Source organism: Emydura macquarii, unplaced genomic scaffold, assembly GCF_026122565.2.
Source record: "Emydura macquarii macquarii isolate MOO-44397 ecotype Brisbane River unplaced genomic scaffold, CSIRO-AGI_Emac_v2 contig_1253, whole genome shotgun sequence".
Lineage (NCBI taxonomy): Eukaryota > Metazoa > Chordata > Testudines > Chelidae > Emydura > Emydura macquarii.
The window spans coordinates 100986724-101009740 of NW_027131390.1; the positions used below are offsets into that span (position 1 = coordinate 100986724).

Consider the following 23017-nt stretch of genomic DNA (forward strand, 5'->3'; position numbering starts at 1 on the left):
CATTTTGGCATCCCATGTGAGTGGAGCTTTGGTGAGTACCATTTCTTTGTCTCCCCGCTATTTGAGCAATGGTAGAGAAAATATATCATTTCCTCCCCGTGGCTTTGGAGAAGGTAGCATCAGTAGCTGTACTCCCTGAGCAAAGGAAAGTGAAAATCAGTGTTCAGAGAATAAGGAGTGGGGATAGAGCGGCACCTGCCTCCAATACTTGGTCAAAACTGCTGGACAAATGAGAGCTCGATCCTCAAAGTTGCTGCCATTACACTGGCTTTTTCCATGCCCAGCTAACCAGCAGCTAAGACCAGCTTTGTCTGGGTGAGCGAGGGTGCATGAAATCTCCCCTTGTTACGCAAAGCACTTGTATTTGTACATAATGGGAGGAGCTCCATTCTTTCACTATAAGCATGTGGATGCCTTTCCAGTTAAACAGCCATTGTGTCCCAGTGGCCATGCAGCTTGTGGAAGCTGGGCTCTGTGTATGTTTGCTTTTGTTTCTAGATGATGAGGATTCAAACCAGCTGAAGAAGGGGTCTTCTATTACCATAGCCCTGCATGCTAGACTCAGCACCACAAGAGAGAACCAAAAGAGGTTTCCTAGGCTAGTAGTGGAAGTTGTTCTTACTTACCAGCAGCTAACACTCAGTGAGACAGGTCAAGTACCAGCAAAAGTGGCATCCAAAGCTGTGCCCCTGTAAACAATGCTGATTGGTATAGTTTTTGTGCACAAAAGTCACTCCAGGATTAGAATAAAGAATGTTTAAGTGTCTACAAATGTAATGCTGTTGACAACACTTGAAAATAATTCACAGATTGGGTGCTTGTTTTTTTCCTAGACTTTTGTGTGTGTGTGTGTGCAGCCATGTTAATGTGTGGAGTCATCTAAGGAATGCCAGGGAGAAAAGAAGGTTTATAACCTGAATTGCAAGTTCTGTGACATAGCACACAAGGACACTTCAAAGCATCCTGAGGAGGCAATCCTTTCTCCCCTTCCCCTTTTAAAAACAAAGAAACAAACCACTCACAACTAAGAGCTGTATTTTAAAGGGACTTGCACCTTTGATGGGAGCCACACCTGCACACAAGAGAGGTGGATTTATCCCAAAGCTGATACTTCTGTGCTCCTGTCCACTACTCACACCTATGTCACATCCTTACATCAAATTGCCAATAAGAAAAAGAGCGTTCTTGCATTTATTTAACAGATAAGATTTTAAAAAACAAATGAAGTTTATTTGTCAGTATGTACGTCATAGACAAAGGCCCTGATCCCACAGTAGGCTGTGATCCCCATGACAACCCTCTCTCCAAAAATCTATACATCTAGGTTTTAAAAAATGCTTTTACTTTTCTGAACAGGATTTAGATTGTCTGCATTCCCCAATGCTTCCATCCCCCCATAACCAAAACACGCTGTGTTTGTGATCTTAAACCCTATTTCTTCTCTCTCATTGAAAATAACAGCAAGAGGATTGGAGAAGTTTGAAAGTAGCCTTTCGGTTTTCTCGGTAGGTGCTTTGTGTTGTCACTCACACCTGTGCAAAGTGGGTGTGACACTGTCACAGGTGTGAGGGAGGGAGCTTGAGTTGATAGTGTTTCTGCATCCATAAGGTGCAGGAATCAATCAGACCCTTCACATGAATCACTCTAGTGACCTCTCTCTGTAGAGGGGTCCTCCTTTGATCTCTGTGTGCTGTCTGCTCCTGGGAGGAAGAGCTCTTTGCCTGTGCTCGCCTGGGATCTCTCCAATCAGACTCCTTTCTTTCTGTGCGCTGCCTGATTCTCCGGCTGCCTGCTCCTTTGATCTGCCTGCTGCAAGGAGCTCGGAGCTGTGTGCTCTGGGTCCTACTGAGCGCTCTCGGGTCAGGCAGCTGCCTTCGTTTTCGCTACACACACACAGCTCCCCCCTTTCCTGCCTTGGAAGTCACCAGCGTTTGTTGTCCAAAAGTGCAGCAGGCAGCCTCTGCTGGAGCTTTCCCAGGGCGTGCACAAAAAGCGCCGTTCCCAGCCCAAACCTCCGCTGCACACATTTCCTAATAAGGCACCAGCGAACCCACGTTTTTTGCTCTTCTTGCGAGGGTTTAAAAATCCACTTGGATGGTGCCACTGAGGAACTTCGCAGGAGGAAGACAGGAGCCGGCTGAAGTTTCCTCCTAGTCTCTCCCCGCCCCTCAGGAGGCTTCCCAGAGCAGCCGCGGCGGATCGCAGTGAGTACCTCCCTCTCGGGTCCGTCCTTCCTTCCCCCGGCTCCTGCCGCTGCTCCTCTCTGAGCCGGCCGGCGCGAGCCCGCCACTGCAGCGAGCCCGGCGCGGGCTGCGCGCGAGGGAGCCGCTTGCGTCTGACCCGCCGGGCCGGGCTCGCGCTCTGCAGACTGGCCTCGAGGCAAGCGGGGTCCGCCCCAGCCGGTCCGTACCAGTGACTGAGCCCCGCTCGCTGGCTGACTCGGGTCCTTTCAGCTCCGGGCCGCTCCGTCCTGCTCTGAGCTCCCGGGGCAGGTCCCCCAGGGCTGAGGACTGCACGCTCCTCTGGCCGGGTGAATGCAGGCTGCCTCCCTCGCCAGTGCATGGCTTGATCTCCCGGTTGCTAGTGCAAACGCGCGAGCCCCTTAGACAGGGATTGTGGGCTGGAAACCGGCACGTGTGAAACGCCCGGGTGGATGCAGAGCAGAGTTGAATGAACGAGGACGGGGGAATTAAAACTTTCCCTCTCCCCCCCCGAATCAGTGACCGCGAGAAGCGCTATTGCAGAGCCTGGGGCTGTTTTGTGTCGCTGGGGGTTTTGTGGGCAGTGGCTTTTGCAACTAATCTCTTGACCTTCGGTCCGAGCTCACACACACACTGCAGAGCTGTTTATGGGTATGTTACCATCCTCCACACACAGCATCACGCACGCCTCCCAGAGCCAGAGTTGGATTGTGACTAGCTGCTTTCAGACTAACTGTGGTACCCCGGCAAGGCTGTCCGGATCCAGAGCTGACTTCTGGCTCCATGTGCTATTGTGTCCTTTAAGTGGTGCACTCAAGCAAGGGAATAAAGAGATGTGTTCAGCTGAGCCTGGAGATGGGAGGAAGAAGGGTGTTCCCCATGGCAGGGGCTGCAGGAAAGAAAGCTCTTGTGCCAAGTGGGGGCGGGAGGAAGATAAACCCAGGGGCAAATCCTCCTCCGGTGTAAATTTACACCATCTGGGATCTGTCTTGGGGATGTACCCTAGTAGGAAGTGGCGGTGTCATGCTCCAGGCCTTGATGCTGAAACACTGACGCACAAGAACTGGACACTTGAGGTGTCCTATGGAAATCAACAGGACTTCTTGCCTATACAGAGAGTTAAGCATGTGCTTAAGCACTGGGAAGACTGGAGTCCTGGTTTCCTACAAAATTATTAAGACCTCTTCTGCAATGCTGTGATCTCTGAAGTCCTTTCTCTTGCAAAACTCCCATTAGAGTTGTGTACCATTTGCTCAAGAATAGAAACTAAGACATGACTCTTTATTGGTTCTGGCCCTCTTTTTTAGGGGAGGTTTTTTGTTTGTTTGTTTGTTTTTGTTTTTCTACCAAGAGTTTAGGGGCTTCCCATTGGAGTTCTGCATGAAAAAAGACTGCAGGACTGCGCCCAGATTACCAGGAATTAATTATTTTGAAAAACAGGTAGTGCAGCATAACCTCTTATTAATGATTTATTAAAAAAACAAAACAAATGTCTTCTGTTTGCTAGCAACGAAGACTTGTCTGGAGCAGTTTTCAGTGGGTTAGGTTGTAATTTCCACCTCAACTACTTTCACTCAAACACCTTTTAGGTCTTTAAAAATATAAAGAAGTATGTGTACATTTAGATACCTAGAAATGTTTCTTACAATGTATACTTAAGGACTTTGTTTGAATTTTTAAGAAGATTTTTTTATTACACTTTTCTCAATGTTATTTTTATTGTTGGGCAAAGCTCTGAGTGCCTCAACCAGGGGTTAAATTCTGTTGACCTCATTCAAATATAATGCATAAATAGCGGTGGGAGGGAGTGGGATATTTAAAATTATTAGCTGGCAGGGAGGTGAAATTACTTCTCAGCACTCTAACTTTGTGCCATGGAGCAGCACACTTGGGAATTCTTTTCTGCTTAATCCTCCCACCTCCTGTCTGTGTACATCTGGCCATTAGTTTGGCATCACTCCCTGGATGGAAATAGGGATAAAGTGGCATGAAATTGACTGGCAGACTCTGGAGATCCCTGATGGGTAGATAGGTTAGAGGGGGAATTTCCCTAATCTGTTCCTTGTCTATAAAGTGCAAATCAGGTCCTCAGACCAAGTATTCTGGCTGGGTGAGGGGAGATGCATAGGGAGAAATATCCTTCCAAGGCTGAGAAGCGGTGGCAGAGTTGCTCAAGAGCCTAGAGCAGGGGTGTCAAAGTTATCTGGCCACAAGGGCATTTAAGACAAAATTGTTCACTCAGTGGGCCGCACTGTTTTAAAAAAAAAAAAAAAGGGATGGTGCGGGTGGCACAGCGGGTAGTGCTCTCACCTCATAGCTCCAGCATCCGGGATTCAAACCCTGATCCCAGCTCTGCGTGGAGTTTGCGTGATGTTCTCCCCTTGTCTACGTGAGTTTTTTCCGAGTACTCCGGTTTTCTTCCCACCTTCATGCCGGTTAGGTTCATTGGTTCCTGTAAATTGTCCCTTTTGTGATTTATATGTGTGTGCGCTCTGATGTACTGGCGATCTGTCCAGGGTGTACCACACCTTTTGCCCATTAACAGCTGGTGCCCCCATAACCCTGAATAAGGAATAAGCAGGTATGGAGAGTGAGTGAGTGAATAATAAAAATTAGGTCAATATACTAGTCCAAATAATATATTACTCCGCACTACATTATTCAAATAAACTTAAAATGTATACAAAAACTCTTTCAGTCAATAATTTCAATGTAATATTACTTGATGAATATGCATATCTAGAAGCTGTTTTAGAACAAAGAAGTAGATCACAATTGCTCACTCACTTTCCATACCTGCTGGGAGTGGAGCCCTTAGGCCGGCACACTCTGGGAGCTGGGGTGGACTGGCCAGCCTGGGGTGTCATGTGGGCCAGCAGCACTCCAGGGGCTGGGAGCAGTCGGGCTGGCAGTGCTCTGGGGGCTGGGGCAGACTGGCCAGCCTGGGGTGGGGTGGGGCAGGCTGGGCTGGTGCTGGGGTGTCACGTGGGCTGGCAGCACTCCGGTGCTCTGGGAGCTGGGGCGGGCTAGCCAGCCTGGGGCGGGGCTGACCAGCGCTCGGCACTGGGGTGGGCTGCATGCAGCCTGTGGGCCGTACATTGGACAACCCTGGCCTAAAGCATGGTTTCTACAGGGGAAAGGACTGGAGGATAAATGCTGTATTGGATTCCCCCTGCCCTGCCCCTAAATACTTCCAAGCAAGGAGCCCCTGCTGAGATGGGCTAAGTGATCTGCAAGGAGGTGTATTCCTTCAGCAGTGGCTTCCCAAATTTTGCCCTCTGCCCCTTGGGTGGTGGAACCATGCTGGTCCCACCAGTGGGACCCATCTGGCTTTGGAGGTAGGGACAGAATTTGCACCTAAATGTTCAATAAATTCCCAGCCTGCAGGTATATTTCCCTCCTTTTGGTTTTTCCCACTGCTTGGATTATTATTTGCATAATAAATAAACATACCTTGGTTTGCAGGCTTGATTTTTTTCCCCTCCCACAGCTAGGAAGCCAACAAATAACTAGTGGAGTCTAGGAGTGTCATGTGAATTGGGAGGATAGTCTTCTCTTAACCAATAGTATATTTCCTAGTAATTCTCTGTCGCCTGGCATTTTTTCAGTAATATTCCATTTCATCCACCTCAATATTATGCTTACTGTTTCCTCATTAAAAGTTCTCCCTGTATAGAGGTAGAGCATTAGTTATTATCTGCATTTAAGTTTTGTTGCAGAATAATCACTAACACCTTTGTATAATGAACCCCTGCCTCAGCAGAGTATGAACCTTCAACTCCATAGCTCAGCCCTCTACCACTTGTCCTATAGGAGTAACTCCATTAGTTATTACCAGTAGCAGGCTGTTTACTACAAGGGGATGTGATGCACGCTGTGCTAGTGTGGCTTACTGTAATAATGCTTGCTGCTTTCAGTGCAACTAGCACGTGGTTTAATGTGCATCACAGCTAGGATGTTATATAAATGTGAGAGGCTTACTCCAGTTAATGTCATCGCTCTAATTTTTATTGGTCTCATAGGGAAATCTCAAAGGGTCTGTTGCCAAGCAAGTTTGGAACTTGATACTCTGCTCTTGCAAGCATTTGATGTATCTCCCCTTAAGTGTACTTGCCCTGCTGCATGATGCAAGAGAGCATGAAGGGCGATGACCTAGTAAGATTTCTCTGGATTGCCTGTGTAATACTGAAAGAGGAAAAATTCCTTAATTCAGTGTGTAGCATTTGTTCAGGATAGATTTCAGAAACTAACACGTGACTCTTATTGGTCCTGGCCCTGTTTTGGGGAGGCTTGGTTTGTTTGGTTTTTTGTTTTGTTTTCTTACCACGAGTTTTAGAGCGTCCTGTGGGCATTGATTCTACTCTTAAGGCCAGTCAAGAGCCCCAGCCAAGGCATGCAGGCTGAACATGCAGTGCTAGAGAGAGTATATACGTCAATGGTTACAAATTACTTTCAGAACCCTCCTATAACTAATTGCAGATGCAAATAGGGCTGAGGATTTGGAGAGAGTTCCAAAGCACTCAAGCTGGGAGTGATGGGAGGGGATCAGTAAGTACATGGAGCTATGATAATGCGGGACGTACAATAAATATCAGTAGCTGGGTATAGGCTGAGTTTGGGGCTCGGCTCATTACAGAGCTTAGGGCAAAGGTTTACATTCTGAGCCTCCCTCCGCTCCACAAGTTAGCGGATATTCAGATTCAGATATTTGGTTTGAGCCTGTGCGCCTCTCACAGCAGACAGATAAGGTGGGTGAGGTCATATCTTCCATTGGACCAGTTTCTGTTGGCGAGAGAGACGAGCTTCTGAGCTTACACAGCTGACCTGAGGAGCTCTGTGGAACTTGGAGCTTGTCTATCTCACCAATAAGTGTTGGTCCAATGAAAGACATGACTTCACCCACCTTGTCTCGCTAATATCCTGCGACCAACATGGCTACAACAACATGGCATGCATCATAGCACAGAAGAGACGGGTAATCTATAGTGAATATACAGGCCAAGGCCACTGAGTCAGGCTGTGCCTGCACTTAAACCCTGCACCACTGTAGCGCTTCAGCATAGCCACTGACTACAGCAACAGGAGGGTTCTCCTAGTTCTCAAACAACCTGTAGTGTGCAGCCCATGTGACGGTATGGGGTCGTCTTAAATGCGGCCAGGACTCGGCAATCATGGACAGGACTGTTGTCTGTAGTACAGAGCCTGTCCATAGTAATTATCTGCACATAAGCTCCTTCACAAACAGAATGAAATACTAACCGTGAGCCCACATCAAAGATGAGACTAAAGATGGCTGATTAATGAGTTGCTGAGCATTAACTTACGATTACAAACTTGAAAGGCTCGTTGATGACTTTGTTCAGAAAACAGGCCATAAGATACTCACTGAGATTTATTTGCCTTTTAATAAGCTCAGTCCAGCAGTTCTGATGCAGGCAGAACTCCCACTTAAATTAGTGGAAATTTTGGCTAAGTAAGTTTTGTGGATTCATAATTATTTATCAACTGTTTCTGCCCCTGGAGATTCTCAGGGATGGCTGTTTCTCTCTCTTACAGTGATGTGAATCTGAAATAAGTGGATTTGTATTGGTGTAAGTGAGAGTAGAATCAAGCCCTTAATATACAATTGAGGGCCTGATTCTCCGAGACTAGAAGTCAAAGGGAGACACAGCTGCACCTCTGACAATTAAACCCTGAAATTCTGGAATAAATTTAGCTTGTACTTCTGTAGAGGGGAGAGTCCGTGAGAAACTTTCTCTCAGTGATTTATTAACTGAGGCTTTTCAGGTTTACTGGAATTTAACATGTGAGCCTAATCTACCTTTTGTTCATCCGGTTTGCAGGATTTAAGGTTTTAAGAGGGTCTACAGAAGCTCCTTCCTCAGACTGCTTATTTAATTAAAGCGTCTTTGTGCATTATTTACTTCTGAATCCCCCATGTTTCAGAGAATCTTCCACCTATCTGAACAATGGTTTAGGGACAGACATCTTGAAAGGTGTCTGGTCAGTGCTTCTTTGTGAATAGAATCAAGGAAAATAAATGGAAATGTGGGCCATAATTTTGAAACGTGAGTGACTACAGATAGGCATGTGCATCCGTATTTAGACACCCATGTAGAAGTGGCTTGAGTTTCTGCGGTGAGTTAAATGGGAATTACGGGCACTCTGCGCCTCTGAAAATCGGGCCACTTCCACACAGGTGCCTAAATATGGATGCAGGTGCATTTGCTTAGATATCCACACGGAGGGAACTTTGGTCTAAAAGCCAGCTGTCACTGGCTTCCATGAAAATTCTTCAGAATAAGCACACTGAGAATCAGACTCCTCATCGTGGTATTGGTTATGCTTTAATAGTTCAGGAAATACAGGCTGGAGGTTGCCATCTTCTCTCTCTCTCTCTCTCACTCAGAAGACAACTTGATGCTTGCAACTATAACCATAAGCTTGGGAGGAGAGGGAGGGGAAGGTGTGAGAGAGAGAGAGAGAAAGCAATGAGATGCATCTCCTGCCATATGCAGTTTACTGCTTAGTATATGACACTGTACATTGAGAACTTTCTCACTGAATCCCTTTCCCCTTCAGTTTGTTGGCAGAAACCAATTTGCCGCCACATGTTTTTGTTATAATGACCCCAGATGTTGCTAAATTTCATTACAGTGTGTCAGTTCTTTCAGAGCTTTACAGATAAGGCCAGCAAGCTGCAGTTAGTTTGAGTACTGCCTTGCTTCTGTTCCTGCACTAGCAATTGTCTTGACCCCAGCCCCTCTTCTGCAACTGGATTAAATATATTTGCTTGCCAAATATTTATTTGCCTTTATGCCATATTAATTCTTCAGCCAAGGAGTGTCTCTTGTATATATGGGATTTGGTTGGTTCTGAGTGGTGATGGTGCTTTCAAAACTACTATGTCATACTTGGTGATAGAGTTGATGTGCCACTAGATTCAGAATGCTCATTGACTGCTAGTTTTCAGTTATTGCATTTACAAAAAAGCAGTTAAAATATTCCCATCTCTCCCTATTGTCCTTCATTCAGAAATAACATGATCCTTTTAAGGAAGAGGAAATGTGATTGAAATTCACAGGAGCCCTATTCAGGGCTATGCCTGATTGAGAGCCATGCCAGATAATTCTGTCCCTCAGACTCCTGGCAAGTTGTCTGTATCATGATCAGTGCTTCTCATATGATTTACAGTGATAAAGATGGTTTATGTGGGATGAGGGGAATCCATCATATTGGGAGACAGTTGAGAAGAACGAGCAGGACAGTGTCTTGTTAATAACATCCATCCTGATGTTGGGCCAAATTCAGAAGTCCTCGCTCAATTTTGCCTCAGTTCTGTGACCTGCTTGGGCAAAACTCTCACTGGAGTAATTAGTAGATTGGCCCGAGTGGTGCCTTAGACAAAGCTGGAGGTAGGTTTCAGGATTTTGCTACTCTAGAATAAATTAACAACATCACACAGAAACTGACCCAGCAAATATTACTATTGAGGAAGTGTGTGTACAATGAATTTAGAGGTGACCAATGACCAGTCAGTTACAACTCATTATGTTATTGCTCATTGTCATAACAAGCAGTGAAATATGATGAATATCCTGTGTTATACCTGGCTGGATTTAAGGGAGGCCAAAGAATAATACTGTTATCAAGCTCTTATGTTGTGCATGTAATTTTCATCTTAAAGCACTCTACGAAGGGGGATAAGTACCACATATTCCCATTAAATAGATGTGGAAACTAAGGCATGCAGAAGTAAAGTGACTTGTCCAAGATCACACAGCAGATCCATAACTGAAGAGCTGACAGATCTCCTGACACCCAGACCCCCACCCTATCCATTGGACCACAATGTTTTCCAGTATCACAGGCTACTTAGTTCAGCCAATCATCATTCTAGAGAATCTAGAACACAAAGAATTGGAAAGTAGAAGAGAGAGAGAGACAGAGTGCAAGATTCAGGCTTTACCCCTTCCACATATGCTTGTCTTTCTCATCAAGCAGTTCCTGAAAATGGAGTTCTCAAAGTTTCTATATGTAACTGTTCTATAGTGCCCTTAATGGGAAGCTACAGTTTTTAGCGTAACAATGGAGGTGTCATTATTGATGTTGTTGGAGGAAACAGAACTAATATAGCATGTGTATTTTTTTCTCATGAAGGTAGTAAAATATCCATTATTGTTGTCCATTATCTGTTGTTCTGTGATTAAACAAAACTAATTATGTATCTTTTCAATGCTTTTTGCTTGTTGGCTAGTTTTATTACATGGGAAACTTTAATGTGTATAAAGTTTTGGGAGATAGAGGTTTTAAGTGCTGATGCATTAGGGATCTTAGAGCAAAACACAACTGGAAGTGTTTGACAGTCTATGATACAGAGAAGGTTTTACAACAAACCAAGAAGCAAAAATAAAATACCCGGTACTTCCTTCCAGGACTCCAAAAGTTAAGTTACTGTGAAGCTAAACCACAAGCCCAGGACAAAGATTTCATCATCTTAAAGAGGAATGCACTATATATAAATGGAACTTTTTGTATGGTATCTTTTCCTGCCAGATTGTTTTATCCCAAAAGACTGGAAATACAGCTTTGCCGATTTTTTTGATGAGGTACGTAACTTCCTATCCTCCAAGAGAGTTTCAGCTATGTTTGACCAGAATGAAGTGGTTCAAGATGATTGAGTTGACTGAAACTCCTCTCTTCCTATAATGTTAGGATTTCTGGATGTCTTTATTGATGTCTGTAGTTTATTCATCTATTTTTAGGATTGAAACTCTTCCACCAATATGGAACTGTTCAGTGGTTTCTTCCTCTTGCTAAATAACTATAATTTAGTTTGGCCTGAGATGATGTTGTTGTTTTTTTTCCTTTCTTTGCCTCCCACCCCCCAATGTTTGCCTTCCATAAACTTGCTCCTTTTCTTAGTCTATAATAAAATGAGTTAAACACAAATTGAATGCCGAGGCTGCATGAGAGCGAGATCCAACCCACGGTTTTGAAATTGAGTGGATTATACACAGTTATCATTAAACTCGCTGAGACAGTGGCCAGAGTGGTAACTTACCCTGTCTCTAGAAGAACATTCATTTTCATATTCCTGTGGTAAATCATGTGGTAAACTTTAGTTTGGATGCCAAGCCGGCAGGGGGTCTGTCTATGAAATCTTGAAGGATTTTTGGCAAAAGCTTGGCATTATGCAGAGCTGATGCATGTGGCAATATTGAGCCAACCGAGAAATAGATTGTGACCCGGAGTATCCAGTACTACCAGTACTGCAGTCCAGAGCACCAAATATCTTTCAGTGTGTGTTTGATTTTTATTCTATATGCAGTAATAATCTGGATCTCTGCTGAATAGGAGAATTGCTAGTTTTGCTATTATAATGACATCACTAGACTGTCCCTTTCCTTTCACAGGAAAATGGGTAAAGATCAAAGGAGTATTTCTGATAAGCATCATGCATTTTTACTGCATGGCAGTCATTATTGGTATTGTAATACAGTACTGTGTGGAAGCCATTGATTCATATTGTTAGGCACAATTTCTGTGTAAGGCTGTTTAGGGAAACTAATAATGTTGCACATACTCTTCTGTGTGTACACAGTATACAATAAATACTTTGCACTTCTGTGGCACATTCCATCTCAGGATCTCTTAAGACTTTACAAATTAATTAATTAGTGCTATAACACTCTGAGAAGCAGGTGAGCCTTGTTATTCCAATTTTATCAACGTGGAAACAGAGCCAGAAAGTGGTTTTCTCATGGTCATACAAGAACTTTGTGGACACAGCTACAAATGGAACCCTGGTGTTCCTGATAAGCATTCCTGTGCAGTAACCACAAGACCATCCTTCCTCCATAAAGAAATGTGCTTTTATCGAACGGGAAACCAGAGTTAATCAGGAGCCATATAGAAGTATTTATCCTAGACACATAGGGAAGATGCACTTATGTTGGGTGATGACATTCAAAATGAATTGTGGTCCAAGTGATCTGCTAAATTAAATCAATTTAAACAGATGATGATATAGCTTAGCCAGTTCCAGCTAGTGTTAACCAATAACGTGGCACTAACTAAGTAACCTTGTATTGTATCTTTTCCAATAGTATAAATTAGTAGTTGCTACTAGTTTTTTTATTAGCCTTGTATTTTGTAAACTTCTCTAGAAGCATCCCTTGGCTGGCATTGCTTTGCTCCCTGATCACTTTCTATTCCTAGTATTGTTTTCCTGACTATTTTGAAGTCTGAGAACTGATATTACCAGGATTCAGATCAGTGTTAGTAAACTTTCTCTAATGCTTTTGGCAGCTTTGTGGTAATATCTAGGCTCTGTATCAGATTTCTTGAACATGCACTTCATGTTCCTGGACTCTCTTCATGATTCTGCAAGGTGTTGAGGGGAATAGGAAGACTTGCTCTCCTAGTAATAAGCATCCCTTTTGTGGTGCTGAAAAAACCATATTTACCACACTGGAATACTAGAAAATCAAGGTATTGTGCATATCTTTCTCCTTGTTTCTTAAATTGCAAGCTCTTTTGCGCGGGGACTGTCAGATAATCTGAGTTTGTACAGTGCCTAGCACAATGGGGCATCATTTTCAATTGTTCCTTAGGGCACTACCAAAACAAACATAATTAATAATAGTATCTCAATGAGCCTGATGATATTGCCTATCTAAGTCAATCCTAGCCCTTAAATAAGGAATTGCTGATGGAGAAACTGAGGCAGAGAGAGGTAAAGTGATTTAAGGTGAAGGTGAGTAAGTGACAGTTGCCGTGTATAATTTATACAATATTTTCCCTCCCCCATCCTCCCATCAGTAAATGTATTTACTGCACTTTAGCCTTTTAAGACCAGAAGGGACCATTTTCGCTCATGTAGTCTGACCGCCTAAATAACACAGAGTATAGAATCTCGCTCAGTGACTCTAGTTCTACCCTGACTACTTTTGGTGGAACTAGAATGCAAGTATTAGAAAGAAATCTAGTCTTGATTTAAAGACTCCAGGCGATGGAGAATTTATTGCAACCCTTGGTAAGCTCTTGGAATGATTGATTTACTCACTATTTAAAAAAAAAAAAATTGCATCTTTTTTCTTGTTTAGACTTTGCTGATTTCCAGTTCCATTGGATTTTACTTTGCCTTTGTTAGATTAAACAGCCCTCTGTTATCGCCGATAGACTTTTGTAATATTTTAAAAACTGAACACTCTAGTAGGAGTGCCAGAATCTCCCCCTCCCAGGCCCTGCATTCACCCCGAAGGCGCTGTTTCTGCCCCGTCTCTTCCCCTGTTTGCTCCTCTTTCCCTCTCCCCCTGTCTCTTGCAGCTCTTTGCCCTTCCATCCGGGTTGGGAGGGACTTGCAGCTCCCAGCCCCAGCTCCGCAGGCAGCGGCAGGACGCAGGAAGAAGGCAGCCCCCGCTGAGTAGGGCTGGCGTGGATGATGACCCGGTGCCTTCCCACCTCCCCCATCCTCATTAACCGGACTTTGGCCGTCCAGTCCCCTTTTCGACCAGACTTCCTGGCTGAAAACCGTGCATCTGACCATGCTAGTTATTAGGTATCTTCTCTCTTTGGTACTTACACTACAGATTGCAAGACACTCACCACTATATCTCACACCACCCCTGTGAGGTAGTGACTTCAATGGCAGTTAGGCACCTACTGTGAATTTCAAAATCACTTAGGTGAGTTAGGCTCCTATCTGCATCTTTAGGTGTCTAAAGGCCTTTGTAAATCTGGCCCGATTTGTAAATCTGCGTGATCTTCCACAGGTGGATCTGAGGGGAAGATCAGGCCTTCTAGGTGTGTCTCTAATAGTATGGCTGAGGAAACTGAGGCACAGAGAGGTACACTACATGCCAGGTCACATAGCAGTCAGTGGCAGAGCTGGGAACAGGACTTAGGCTTCCATTCTCCCAAATAAAAATCAGTGGCCCAGTCCTGCAAATTCTCCTGTGCTCACTGGCTTCTACGGGTGAGGAAGTGCTGTCAACGGCTTTTGTCTACTTCCCATATGCTGTTATGGATGTAGAGCAAAAGGCTTTAGTAAATCTATACAGCCCAGCTGGTCAATGTTCAGTTGCCTAATCTATTGTTTGGTTGTTTATACTCTTGTTGATGTACTAATTATCTTTAGTCTAAATGGAGAGAGTATTTTAAAATCTGCATGATTTTGTAGAATTCCTACCAGAGTATTTTTAGCTTTGCAGTGTAATAAATCTGATATTACCTAACTTTTATGTATTCCATTGTTGTATGCAGTGTTGTTTTTGCCATGTTGGTCCCAGGATATTAGACACCCAGGGTGAGTGAGGTAATAAATGGTCCAATAAAAGATATTCCCTCGTCCACTTTGTTTCTCTAAATTATATAGCGCTGTTCATCAATAGCCTTCAAAGTGCATTTTAAAGAACATCAATATCATTACTGATTTACAGATGGGGAAACTGAGGGTGAAGTGACTTGCCCATGATCGCCGAGCAGGTCAGAGCAAGGAATAGAACCCAGATATCCTTAGTCCCAGTCCAGTGCTCTGTCCACTCGACCACACTGCTTCTGATAGCAGTCTCAATTATTGTTTGGCTGGAGAACGTTTTATGTTGAGTTTTGCTATAATTTTAGCTTGTTCTGTGTGGAGAAATGCCTGTTAAGTATGAAGGTCCCTTTTGAATTTCAGTATTATAGTCTGTTGTAACAAGTAAGCCAAGGTCGCTGTCAAATGTTAACATGTTGCCGTTCCAGTTCTATTACACTAACGCTCACCACACGTCTTTGCAAGTCACTTTTGCTTTGTCAGCTTCTGTTTTTCAGTTCAGTTAGGTATGGGTATGAATGTGCTGTGTGTCCAGGAGGTTGCTATGGTAATACTACAGCAAAGCCCTGTGTTGCTATTTAACATGCAAATAGAACCTGTGCTAGAATAGCTACCTTTCTGGGAGAACAGCAAAGAATAAAATAACATAGGCTTGGGGACAGGGAGGGAAGGAGGCAGGCAAAGAAACGTGCTGGGCTTGGGTTTTCTCTAAAGGAAACTATAGTTAGGTCTTATCTCTGTAGTGTTTTTTATTGTCCAGGAGAAAATGGAGGAAAATGTCATTCTTCGGCCAGTGTTATTTTGTGGTTAGACATGGTCTAACTAAAATCAGTTTAAAAACTGATGGAGTTGAAACACTATAAAACCCCTGAGTGAACAGATTTAAATTTTATACAAGCCAGGTTTATATCACTGTAGTTTAAGTTGATTCCTTACTGAATTCAGCTAAGTCATCATGAGTAACTTTTAAACCAATTCAAGAGTGTCCACACAGGGGCATGAACAGATTTAACTAAAAACACATCTTTAGTTTAACCGGTGCAACTTTGAGTGCAGACAAAGATTTAGAGTAACAGCAGTGGTAAACCCCTTTCCCTACCAACCTCCGTGTCATCTCACTCCTTTTGCTAAATTCAGAGGTTCTCCTCTCCTCCCCATGTCCTCCAAAATATGTGTTTCTTCTTTGTGTTTTCTGAGCTCACTGGAGAATTAGTTTTGTATGTGGGACATGAGATGTAAACTGTTGTGTTTGGAGTAAAAGTGCCTATTTGCTACTCCGTTGCTCCAGATTTACAGTGGTGTAATTCCATTGATTCAACAGGATTAATGGGGTAGAGAAAATACTTGAGACTGGTGGCAAACTGAAAAAAATAACTGTCTGAAGAGCGAGATACCGATTAAATTAAACTGCAGCTCCGGAGAGGGAGAGCACCAGTTCTGTGTGGTTCCACGGACATTCTGGGCATGATGCTCCCTAGGGCACTGCATCTACAGAACAAAGTGACATTGGTTGCTGAGAGAGACAAGGTGGTGAGGTAAAATCTTTAACTGGACTGAGGTCTGTTGGTGAGAGAGCTTGAAAGCTTGTTTCTCTCACCAGAAGTTGGTCCAATAAAATATATTACCTCACCCACCTGGTCTCTCTCAGATCCTGGGACTGACACAACTACAGCTACAGGACATAGATTGGTGCTGATGCAGGCAGGAGGCTGTTGTTGATACCCTGAGGCAGGAGGCGGTTGCTAGCCATTGTTGAAATCTGAAGCCTCATACAAATGAACCCTTTCAGGGCTTTAAATTCAGGGCATGGCTGCATGGATCATATTGCTTTCCAAATGGCCCTTTGATTTTGATTCCTTCTGAAGTGATTCTTCTTCAGGAAGATTAGGCCTGGAAGCTGAATCTGCTGAGAAAAGGGAGAGGACAAAAAACTAAACCTAGAAGCACTAGGAAGGCTAATGCACCTTGGCAAATTTGGTGAACGTCATTTGAGTCTCGAATTGGTAAGGAAACCTGAATCTAGATGAACTTTACAGGACTTGAGGATTTGGTGCAAACATTCTGCACAGCTCCAGTTAAAACCATCTGAAAACAAGTCCTGTTTAATATTTGTGTTCGGGTAAGGCCTAGAGACTGCAATTGTCATTGGGTCCCTGTTGCACTATGTGCTGTAGAAACACCTAGAAAGACATGGTCCCTACCCCAAAGAGTTTGTGATCTAAATTATTTAACAGCCATTTAGTTCCTTATTTAGATTTCTGGATACAGAGCTTTATTCATGTTGAGTGGCTCATTCTTCTACAAATAGTCATGTTTATTTCAGAGGGGCTATCTGTGCACTCAGATACTACTCAGTACAAGTGCAGGTAGCAGATTGGCCCATAATGATCATATGATTACGATGTAGTTTCATAAATAGTCATGTTGACCTGTTTAAAGTTGGGTTTCATAAACTGCTTCAATATGGAGAACCACAGACTGTTTTAACTCCCTCTCAGCTGTTGCATTTCAGCTGCTGCTTTCCTGTGCTTTGATTTTGAGTTTACTTAAATCAGGACTGATGTTTAACATCCGATTTCTATTTACAAGGGCTCTCTCTAGCTTTATACTGGAAAGGAACGCACAATCACCATCCCCAAATTGAAATCTCAAAATGAGGATTAAGCTCCCCCCCCACTCTCAATCCCAGACTTTAAATTTCCCTATATGGCCACCTACAATCTCACTTGGGCCACTTGCAGATATTACATCCCTCATCAGTCAGGTGGGGAGCCTCTTGAATGTTCAGTCTTGGTTGTTGGATTGATTGATCGCAACAACCAGTGCTGCCACCTCTACCACAAAAAACCTGACTGAGTTCTTGCTGCTGTTGGAGTCCCCTTGCTTCATATACGTGAACATTGTTGACCCTGAATGATGAAACATATAGTGAAGGAACAGCTAATGATAGTTGCCAGCTCATTAGACATGCACAAGGTTTTTAGCTTGTTGGAAAAAATCATCAGCTGTTGCATAAAACCAGCCCTGTCTCTCCCCCCCCCCCCCCCCCAAATCCTGATTCTAAAAACTGCAGCACCAATATCACAGCCCCTGACATTCTTGTTGAATTATTTACCCTTATTTTTAACCCATATTTAACAAAGTATATAATGGGGGGGAAAGCCTTGAACTTTATGGATAATTATAATATTTAATACCTATATAATTTTTCTCCATAGATCTCTCAGCTATTTACAAAGAAGAAGAATTGTTACTCCCAGTTCCATATTTTTTTTATAAACAACACAACCCGCTGGATTTTTATTGGGAAAAGTCAATGATAGGGATTGTGATGAAGTGGGAATTTTTCATAATGTTTTATATGAATATTGTGAGTGCCTCAGTTTCCCTATGTGGTGAATGGTTAACTAGGTGTTTAACCTGTGTGCCACAGCACACTCATCTGCCCTCAGGCCCAAACAGGTGTGCCATGGAATTTTTTTTTAAAAACTACAAGGGGGGAAAGCCGCCTTCTGACTGGTTGTCTGTCTTACTGCCCCACTACCTCCAGGGGTGGAGCAACCAATCAGAGCTCAATCTCCCTCCCCTCCTGTGTGAGCAATGGATTGGCTCCTCTGCTCTGCAACAGCTGGTGGCGTGGGGGGGGGGAGGGGAGCGGGGGCAAAGGGGGAGGAAGAAGAACCCCTGGAGCTCGAGGAGTGCTGCGGCAGAGAAAAGGTTGGGAACCACTGAACTAGGTGGCTGGGGAAAGGGTGTTTACTCCTTGCAGAGACCCAGAGATACAGGTGTGACTGACGCCTAGCTGCGGGGGGCTGGGGCCCCATGCCCATGGACAGTCCCAGAAGACAATGGCCACTCCAGTTGCTTGGATTTTTGGCATCCAGCAGCAAAGGACCATGAATGGCCTGACTTTCTTAGGAAGCCAGCTGGATGTGACCGGCTGGAGAACAAAGAACTGGGGAGAGGCCAGGTGGGGTTGTTAAGTGTGGGCTGCTGGAGGCAGGGGAGAAGCTTCTGGACTGTGAATAATGAGGATCAGCGGGGTTGTGGCTCTGGAACTGACCCAGATGGATTATACTGTAATTTTCTGTTCTCTATGTTAACCAAGGACTTTCTACGCTGTGTTCCAGACATCTAATAAACCCTTCTGCTTTTATAATGCCAGCTGAGAGTCACTCTAGTTTAAGGAAGTTGGGGTGCATTGTTCCCTTTGGTGTACATAGGGTGACCAGATGTCCCAAATCTATAGAGACAGTCCTGATATTCTTATATGGGCGCCTATTACCCTCCACACCCCTGTCCTGATTTTTCACACTTGCTATCTGGTCACCCTCAATGTACAAGTCTCCCTCAAGTATGCAGTTCAGGTTGACTCATTGAAGAGAGCTCATGGTGTGAAGCAGGGGTGCTGAAGGTGCCGAGATTTGATCCCAGGAGGCTGTGAAGCCAAGTGGCTTGCCGCAGGGAAAGAACGTGACCCTAAGGGGGATGACGCACTGAATGGGTCCTCCCAAGGACTGTGCCAGAACCGTTCAAGAGCACCAGACCTGTGGATCTGTGACAAGGATTCATACATTTTTAAGGCCAAAGGAGACCATGAGATCACCTTGTCTGACCTGACTTCTGGTATAACACAGGCCACAAATATTTCCCTCAGTCAGCCCTTTATTCATTCCAATATCTGTATTTGACTAAAGAAGATCTTCTAGAAAGCAGTCTTGATTAGAAGACATCAAGATGCAGAGAATCCACCACTTCCCTGGGTAGTTTGGTTCAATGGCTAATCACCCTCTTTTTAAAAAAAAAAAAAAAAAGCCTTATTTTGATTTTTTGTGTGGACTTAACCTCCAGACACTGATTCTTGTCCTGACTTTCTCTTTTAGATTAGAGCCCTTTAGAACCTGGTATTTTCTTCCTTTGAAGGAGCTTATACACTGTAATCAAGTCAACTCCTAATCTTCTTGGTAAACTACACTGACTGACCTCTTAAATCTCACACTGTAAGACGCTCCCCACCTCCCTCCTAGCTCTCTCATAATTTTTGTGGCCCTTCTTTGCACCCTCTCCAAATTTTCAACCTCCTTTGAAGAGATTAAATGGATGATACAAGTGTCAGGAAAGAAATGACTCTTAAGTGATAGCAGTTACATTTGCTGGGAGGATGCGGTAAATAGGTGTGTTGTGGTCTTATTGTCAAATGGACTAATGCTTGTTACACTAGGTGATCCCCTGAAATAGTGAATTAAACCCAAATGCTGGAAGACAAATGTTGGTGCTGGATGTTTTCTGTGTCATTAAAAAATAAAGTAGTCTCCTGAGGTTGATCTTGATTGTGTGTTGTTCCCACAGCTGTACCCTTTCCAGTCTGTGAAGATGCTTGCAGTCATTGACCTCTGATGGCAGTCTGGTTAATGTGTTGGGGGTATGCTTGTACATTGTGGTGATCTTGTTTCTAGCTGGCTTCCTGGTAGGCAGATTGGCAACGAGACAGTCTTTGTGGTGAGGGGCCAGATTTATACAGAGCCTGTCTCAGCAAATCAGTACCAGTCGGAGAGTCACCCTGGCTGGAAAAACAGTAGTCTTGTAGTAAACTCAGTTCTGTAGATTTACATAAAGAGTGGAAGATGATAAAATGACACAATTTCTGTATTGTTAATGGAGACTCTCTGATTTTTTTTCTTTAAAGCCAAGGTATAGTACCTGCTCATCTGTCAGGTGGCATGGATCTGGGTCTTCATGAAATGTATGTAGTAATCCAGAACATTCCGTGTGGGTAATATAGTACTTCAGAGAACCATAATTTGGTGCATTTAATTCAGTTGGCACAACAACTGTGATGAGAGATCCTTGGGAGACAACATTTTTATTCCCCTAGCCTTTTCTGTGGTTATGTTTTAAGTCAAACTCAGGTTATTGGGGTCAATACAGGACTAACTGGGTGAAATGTAATGATCTGTGATATAAAGAAGGTCAGACTAGATGATCTGTAGGCCTTAAATGCTAAGAATGTGTGGCACCAAATCTGGTGCCCTATCCACTGGGCAATACCGTCCAGGAATAATTTTTCCTTACTGACAGCAGTGTATAATTTGCATGAATGATCATGTGTATAATTTGTTCCATTTAACCCACAGAACTGTGTAGTGAGATGGAGGGAAACAGCCTGTGCTGCTTCCTATTATAAAAGCAGGGGGAACGCTGCCTTTCATCTCCCTCTGCCTGGCCTGGGGAATGTTGCTCCTCCTCCTTTGTATCTGAAGTGGGGACTCTCCAGGCAGGGGAGTTTTGAAGTGGGATCTGCAGGAGGAACTGGATTGTTTTGGGAGCTCCCAGCATCCTTGGCAATTAGGAGTTGGAGTGTCAGTATCTGGGAGGAGAAGAGACATCTCAGCTGGTAGACCCGTCATCCTCATCTCCTGGAAAATCTCTTCCCCCATAGGTTCTCCATGTTGATCAAGTCTAAGTGACAAAATCTAAAATAATAGGGGTGGGAAACTTCCCATGCCACCTCATAGTGCCCCAACGCATGCTCAAAGTGCTCTGGACATGCTTTTGGACATAGGAACTAGAAGGAGCCCTTCTTCCCTTTGAAAGACCAGATGGGTAATATCTTTTATTGGATCGATTTCTGTTGGTGAAAGAGACAAGCTGAAGAAGAGCACTGTGGAAGCTAGAAAGCTTGTCTCTCTCTCTCCAACAGAAGTTGGTCCAATAAAAGATATTATCTCACCCACCCTGTCTCTCTGATATCCTGAGACCAACGCAGCTACAACAACACTATACACCACTCTTCTTCCATTGTCCTCCTTCATTCTCTCACCACAGGATAATGTGGCAGTCACTTCAAGATCCATCCTGACACCAATAGAAGTGGAGACCTGCCTGTGACATGGCAGCCTGCCCTTTTAAGGCCCAGGAGGTCTGGGGCATGCCAGCCCCATCCAGTTAGTCCCTCCCTGGCACACCTGCACCCCTTCTGAAATAGAAGAAAGCTCAGCAGTAGGGGAATGACTGGGGAGGAGTGTGGAGAAACTGCTCTTTTCTAACAGCTGGAGTCCTTTGCAGAGGGTTGGCTGAGGAAGAGATCCAGGGGAAAGCAGGGTGTCTCCACTAGAAAATCTGAGGGATAACAGGTGCGGCTGCTAGGTCTCTTGTGAGAGGGCCCTGGGGAAGAAGCCCAAGTGAGCATAAGGCCAGAGGCCAGTGAGAGGGCCAGGGTGTGCCTGGCACGACTGTGGACTCCTGGAGCTAAGGGGGAGGCAAAGGGGATTCTTAACAGACGCTGGTGAGACAGTTGTAGAAGACTCCTGTTGTCAAGGGGATGAAGTAAGTGGTGTGCCCTGATACAGGAGTGGAAGAAATATTGACAGGCCTGAGTGTAAGATCTCTTGGACATTGGTACCCTGGGACAGGTGGGGCTGTCTGTGACTGGTTTGGTCTACACTAGCAACTTACCTAAAGATAACTATTCCATTCAGCGGTGTGGAAAATCCACGCTCCTGAGCGAGAGTTATACCAGTCTAACTCCCACCGTAGACAGTGCTATGTCGATGGGAGGGCTTCTCCTGTCAACATAGCTACCGCCACGAGGGGGAGGTGACAGGGTTGCCAACCGTCTGTAAATTTACCGACAGTCAATAAAATGTACAATTTTAACACTCTATAAACGCATAAAAAAATGAAAATGTCCATGAAATTGGGTAGAAATAAAACGTTGTATTTTGACATTGATTGTCATCATTCAGAATCACTTCTTGTATCATAAAGTCATGGTCAGTGTAGTTTTATCGTTTTCCTGATTTCTATTATTGCACATGCCCAAAGAACCTGACTGATCAATTAACTGCAGCTAAAACAGTTGCGTAATTCTGAATTCCTGTGCACAGAATATCGTGAGTACCCACTTCTGTGACATTGTATTTTTTATGGTATTTTGAGTGATGTCAGTTAAAAGTTTACCGTGTCAATGGAAAAAAAAAATCATCTTCAGATCTTCATGTCAGCAAAAACTAAAATGCAAGGATAGCAACCTGGCAGGTGGAATACCTTCCGTTGGCATAGGTAGCATCTTCACTGAAGTCCTACAGGGATGCAGCTGCATTGCTGCAGTCTTTTAAATGTAGACAAGCCCTTAGCCAGAGGTCTCAGTCACTGCAGCATCCCAGAAGACTTTGGCAGCTGGGCAGAGTCGCAGAAGACCAAGGGGAAGCTGAGGCAAAACTGCTGCAATGCCCCTCTGTGTCTCGAGGGGATGCTGTGGGATAATGAGTCTTGTTATGGTCCCTTGAATGGTTTGATCTATTTAAATTCTAAAGGGACATGATGATAAGCCTGTGAAGAGAGGATGTAAAATTCTGTCTTCTAGGGAACTGCTAACAGGTGTTGGCCTTTAAATGAACCATTTCTCTTCCAAAAACTGTTTCCTCTGCCTCTAATGCCAGACTAGACATCAACATTTGATAATCTCTATATTATAGGCCAATGCAGACGAAGGGGT

The 23017-nt window shown here is 44.1% G+C and overlaps 1 protein-coding gene across 2 annotated transcripts in view; it reads left to right on the plus strand.

The window, feature by feature from the left end:
- The first annotated feature begins 1578 nt into the window (after positions 1–1578).
- MYLK (myosin light chain kinase) overlaps positions 1579–23017 on the plus strand; it is a 325439-nt gene continuing 304000 nt past the window's right edge. For both annotated transcript variants that reach the window (XM_067549625.1, XM_067549626.1), the window contains exon 1: positions 1579–2204. The gene's annotated coding sequence lies outside the window, so the exon portion shown is untranslated. The remainder of the gene's footprint in view (positions 2205–23017) is intronic.